We start from the raw sequence: 6,346 nt of genomic DNA, 5'->3' as shown, positions 1-6,346 counted from the left end.
GTTTCTGTAGCGATCACACCAACGAGCGTAAACAACCCATATGGTGTTAAAAGCATTTTTTATTTTGCGTTTTCGCATCCCATCATGTCTACTAAACGCCCATGTGTGTCTTCTGCTTAAATTTGCCCAGCTATAGGCTATGGGGGGGGCGCGGTGGCGCAGTGGGTTGTACCAGGTCCTGCTCTTCAGTGGGTCTGGGGTTTGAGTCCCGCTTGGGGTGCCTTGCGATGGACTGGCGTCCCATCCTGGGTGTGTGTCCCCTCCCCCTTCAGCCTTGCGCCCTGAGTTGCTGGGTTAGGCTCCGGTTCCCTGCGACCCCGTATGGGACAAGCGGTTCAGAAAGTGCGTGTGTGTGTGTGTGTGTGTGTGTGTGTGTGTGTGTGTGTGTGTGTGTGTGTGTGTGTAGGCTATAGTAAGTGTTCTGAGAACGTTTAAAGTAGGCTAGGCTATGATGTGCGGTACTGTATTCTTTTTTCGCTTACGATGGGTTTATCGGAACGTAACCCCATAATAAGTCGAGGAGCATCTGTATCACATTTGCAACATTCGTAACAAACTATATGCAATTCCTGGTCAAGGTCATGGTGACTTCTTCCCTTAACTACTGCAACTTTCTCCTGTTTGGCCTTCCGGCCTCTGCCATCAAAGCTCTCCAGTTGATACATAATGCCTCTGTACAAGTTGCACTTGACGTGCCGAAGCATTCCCATGTATTCCCGGTCCTTGTCTCTCTGAATTGGCTTCCAACAACTGCCTGCATCAAATTCAAGACTCTGGTTAAGGCCTACGCAGCCATCAATGGATCTCGTCTCCGATATCTACAAGACTTGATCTCTACTTACATCCCAACCAGGCTGCTACACTCCTCCACCTCTCACTCAAGTGCTGCATCTCCCTCTGCATTTAAAAAGGGTCTTAAAACTCATCTGTTTCAATTTCACTTTCCCCACGATCTCATAAATTCTTCAAAAATGTGAACCTATGTGTTACGTTTAATAATTTCAGTAACAATTTGTTTAACAATTTAAACGCTTATGTGTAGCTGCAATTTTTTTGCAGCTAACTTCATCTCAATTAATGATGCATAATTATTTTGGGCAGATTGGGAGACTGCAAATTTACATATCACACCATAAATTTGTGTTGTCATTTCCCCTGAAAATTATCACGAGTCCATTCTTTCTCCCTGGAGAGCGAGAGTTGGTGCTCAGGCTGTCATTTCCCACTATCTCCACATAAACCCATTCCGTGTCATGGTGACATGTGTCTTAAAGTGTACTGTCCTCTTGCTTTTAAAACCTAATGTTTAATTCATGAGTTTCCTGTGGTCCCTGTCAACTTGCATTCAGTCTACAGGAAGACACTGTAAATAATAGAAAATCCACAAAGATGTGCTTATATTAAGTCTTACTCTCCCACCTAAATCTTCCCTGTGTTGAGTAACATGTATTTCCCTTATAGATGATGGAGAAAACAGATTTTTTTGTACTTGTGAAAGTCTAATACTGAGGCCCTTACGTCAGTTGTCAGCCATAGCAACAGAACTGATAGCTGGCATAGAAACGGCAGCATTAATGACAATGATGTCATAAATAAACACTTAAGTCAGGCAGCTGATGCAGCAACTCTACACCGTTCAGTAATGACTGTAATGAGATTCTTGGATCAATATGCATGCATTTTCACAATTTCTGTGAAGTTGAGACAAACTGTAATGAAAACGTAGGAGTTCATACGGAAATTATATCCTACATCAGTAATAATAAATGAGAAAAAAACAATGAGCTTGTTTTCTCAACATCTTTTTGGGGATGGAATGATTCATCTTTGCCCTCCGGAGTAAATCTGAAATATACAAACAGAACACAAGTTTTCCAGTCACTGGGCAAAAATATGAATGTTTACATTTTAAAAGATAAAGTACATTGTCTATGTTGTTGTTTTTATTGTTTGCCTGGATTTAACATTGGTTAAAGGTGGTTAATGAATTAGAGGTAAGAAATAGCTGCAAATGTATTTTTTGATAAACCAGCATAAGTTAGACCTAAGTATGACTACGTGAACTCAAGACGTTTCTGTTAGCAGATTTCGACATTGTTTATACTGACTTATACTGTCACTGGAAATGAATCTTTAAAATTTATTTTCTAAAAATGTTTTTTTCGGGGGGTCTGGGGTTCGAGTCCCACTTGGGGTGCCTTGCGACGGACTGGCGTCCTGTCCTGGGTGTGTCCCCTCCCCCTCCGGCCTTACGCCCTGTGTTTCCGGGTTAGGCTCCGGTTCCCCACGACCCCATATGGGACAAGCGGTTCAGAAAATGTGTGTGTGTGTGTTTTTCTCGGGAGGCAAAGACCACAGAGCACTGAAAGAGATATTCTTCTCACTTAATAAAAAGTGTCCAAGAAAACTAAGCTACCCTTAACACATAGCTTATCATATACATAATATAAAATATATCATTTAAAATATATATTTAATCAATTTATTATATTTCTATATATTTAATACATATATAGAACAACAAAAAAACTGCAGACTGTTCATTTATTTCAACAGACTATACCTAAGAAAAAAATGGTCAAAAAAACCTTTGTGATGTTGACAGTTGACTGAAAAGCAGGTGGAGGGAGGCAGTCTCTGGAGTGGCAATATGATGAAGTGATCATGTGAGGCTGAGTACAGCTGACAGCTGCCCATCTGTGATGCTGTGACCTGGATAGGGCTCCGACTGCAACTGCTGCCAAGGTCTTATGCTCCATGGAGTGTAATTACACTTGATTTGTCACAACGTCTAAATAGCAGCAAGGGAGGAAGTCACCCTCTGAGCTTCTCCACTTTTCGACTGTAAATATAAATGTACAACCAACCCAGTGTCAAAAATGTCCATGTGTATAATTTAATGAAAGGTGTTGTTGTCTGAACTGCTGCAATATAAAACTGATGCAAAACCAAGTTCAAATAAATTTTGCACTGTTTGTCTCCTGATAAGGACAAGGTGTGTCACCTTGTAAATAAAATTAATCTAATAAAATTGGAAACTGCTTTTAATATTTTTAAAAGGGGATACTTCTTTCTTTTCAACCCTCGACTTATTACAACTTCCGTGAAGCCATGAATCAGTACAAAGTGGAATATCTTTGTCTTTACCTATATACCGCAGTAATAACCAAAAATGTGATCTATTGAAGGATACAGACTTGACCATCGATGTTTCTGATTGCTGAAAGGTATTCAGTCTCTCCAGACATTGTTATGATCTCTGGTCAAGGTCAGAGCTGATGTTGGTATAGACAGCTGGTGGTATAGTGGTTAGAGTTGCTACCTTAGAACCCAAGTCTTGCAGGTTTGAGTCTTGACTGTAGCTGCAGTACCCTTGAGTGAGACACTTACCCTAAATTGCTCCAGTATAATTACCCAGTTGTATAAACAGGTAAGTAGCTGTAGGTAGATGAACATTGTAAGTTGCTTTGGAGAGAAGCATGGTATAAAAATATTCAGTATGTTCTTCCTAGGCTTCAGAAAGTGCTCTTATTGTGCAAAATATGAGCATTCAAACTATTCAGTGAATTGGTAAATGTGAGCACATAGTGAAACGGCAAGCTATTTTTAGAGTTATTGTGAATATCAGAATGGATAAACTGGTCAGTTTTGGCCCAGGTCATATTTTGATGGCATCCACATACTTGGCAGTGGTGTCCCTCTCCACTGCTTATGCTGCCTGCTCATGTTGTGTCTGTGTTTCGCTGCTGGGGCCACTGAAACTGGACGACTGAAGGGTGAAATAGTTCAGGGTGGGCGACTATCGAAGGAGCAGAGAATGGCAGCTATCCTGGCACTGACCCACATTGCTTTTGTTGTAATGAAACTTCTGGTGAGTAACACCACTGGCCCATGGTATCGCTGGCCTTACTCTGGAAAAGCTGAACCATAGAGTTCATACATATATACTGTACATACATTCATGGATTAGTTTCTTTCACTGAATTTCTTCCCTGCAACTTCAAATACTATTTTCTGCTGTTGGGTTCTTCATTTCCCAAATTCTCAAGGTATCACAGAATCTTACAGTTCATAAATGCATATATTAACATATATCTGCATGTATAACAATATATGTACATATATAGTTATACATGCATAAAAATGAGGGGGCACAGTGGTGCAGGGGCACAGTGGGTTTGACCGGGTCCTGCTCTCCTGTGGGTCTGGGGTTCGAGTCCCACTTGGGGTGCCTTCTGACAGACTGGCGTCCCGTCTTGGGTGTGTCCCCTCCAGCCTTACACCCTGTGTTGCCGGGTTAGGCTCTGGCTCCTGGCTTGGGACAAGCGGTTTCAGACAATGTGTTTGTGTGCATAAAAATATATATGAAATATTATGTATATGGGGGTGCGGTGGCGCAGTGGGTTGGACCACAGTCCTCCTCTCTGGTGGGTCTGGGGTTCGAGTCCTGCTTGGGGTGCCTTGTGATGGACTGGCGTCCCGTCCTGGGTGTGTCCCCTCCCCCTCTAGCCTTACGCCCTGTGTTGCCGGGTAGGCTCCGGCTCCCCGTGACCCCGTATGGGACAAGCGGTTCTGAAAATGTGTGTGTATTATGTATATATTATAGATGCATAAAATATATGTATTAAAATATATGTATATATTAAATGCACATAATAGTGTATGTAGTGCATCTGGAAGGCGGCGAACAAGCCCAGATTTGTTTTGTACAACTGTCATGAACGGGAGGGCTGCAGCGGAGGCTCCGCCCACCACAATGATGTCACTCCTTCTTGTTGCCCCACTTGGCCATCTTGTTGTTCACCGGTGTCTTCATGAACCTTTCGGACTTCACGTAGGTGGTGATCTTCTCCAGACTCTCAAACCTGTCCAGAAGGTCAGTCAGGTTCTTGATCTTATGCATACATGTTAGTTTGAACATGCGATGGTGGTCAAGAAGCTTATACATGATGAAATCCACAAACGTGATCTCGTCACCGGCAAACCGCTTCCTGTCTGCAAGGAAGTCTGAGAACTGCTTCAGTAGGCTGGACACCTTCTGCAGGTAGTCTGGCTTTATTCTGTCAAAGTCCATGTGGTACATCATGATGAATCCATTGTGGAAGTCCATCGCCTAGTTCTCCATGATGTCCACCTGGACAATCTCGTCCTTGCTTTCCCTGCAGAGGTTGTGTTTATGTCCAATGTATCTCATGATGACATTGCTCTGGACAATCTTCCTGTTGCCATCCACCAGGTAGGGCATTCTGGTGAAGTCAATCCCAAGCTTTTCCTTTTTATCAAAGCAGCAGAATATATATATATATATATGTATATATATTACAGGGGGTGTGGTGGTGCAGTGGGTTGGACCACGGTCCTGCTTTCCGGTGGGTCTGGGGTTCGAGTCCCGCTTGGGGTGCCTTGCGACGGACTGGCATCCCGTCCTGGGTGTGTTCCCTCCCCCTCCGGCCTTACGCCCTGTGTTACCGGGTAGGCTCCGGTTCCCCGTGACCCCGTAAGGGACAAGCGGTTTTGGAAATGTGTGTGTGTGTGTGTGTGTATATATATTTTTTTTCCCCTGGTTTTCATCCCAGCAACTTTACACACGTCTCTCTCCAGTTGGGTTCCATAATTTTCAAATTGTTAGCAGAACTCTGCCTTCACTGCAGACTGACCACCTCATCACACACCAGCTTCGCACTAGTGTCTCCCATGTCTTTCACTATCTGTCAAACCTTTTTAACACCTCTGTGCAAATGAAAATAATACAGTCATTTGAAGCTGATTTATGGGTATGTTTTTTTACAAAAAAGAAGAGCCAAAATGCAGGTGACACAGAATCAAGGTTTAAGCAAGTTGACACTTGTGTCCAACACAGCCACAACCTCATCAGGATGGGTACTATCAGCTTGGTCACTAAAAAAACAGTCAACAACTACTCAAATTTTTGCCTTGTTTCCAGAAAATAATATCCATATTCTAGTGAATTCAGTGAGCTCTGTTACCCAAATACACTTTTTCTGCCAAGCAAATCTGTGGATCCCTGTAATTTATGTGTGGTCCCTGTGGTTCAGTAGTTGATTCATGCAGCAATGTTCAGTGTAACGGTGTGATGCCCCCTGCAGGCTGATAGCAGTACTGCACATAAGAAATGGTATTTCAGGAATACCAGTTTTTACATCCAGACATTTACACACACACACACACACACACACACACACACACACACACACACACATTTTCTGCAACCTCTTGTCCCATGCGGGGTCGCGGGGAGCCAGACCCTAACCTGGTAACACAGGGTGTAAGGCTGGAGGTGGAGGGGACACATCCAAGACAGGATGCTAGTCCGTCGCAAGGCACC

The 6,346-nt window shown here is 43.3% G+C and overlaps 1 pseudogene; it reads right to left on the bottom strand.

Annotated features, from left to right (window-relative positions):
• Nucleotides 1-4,762: 4,762 nt before the first annotated feature.
• Nucleotides 4,763-5,284, bottom strand: LOC108938523 (glutathione S-transferase Mu 3-like; annotated as a pseudogene).
• Nucleotides 5,285-6,346: the final 1,062 nt, after the last annotated feature.

This window comes from Scleropages formosus, chromosome 17, assembly GCF_900964775.1.
Source record: "Scleropages formosus chromosome 17, fSclFor1.1, whole genome shotgun sequence".
Lineage (NCBI taxonomy): Eukaryota > Metazoa > Chordata > Actinopteri > Osteoglossiformes > Osteoglossidae > Scleropages > Scleropages formosus.
This window is presented reverse-complemented; position numbering and strand designations above follow the sequence as displayed.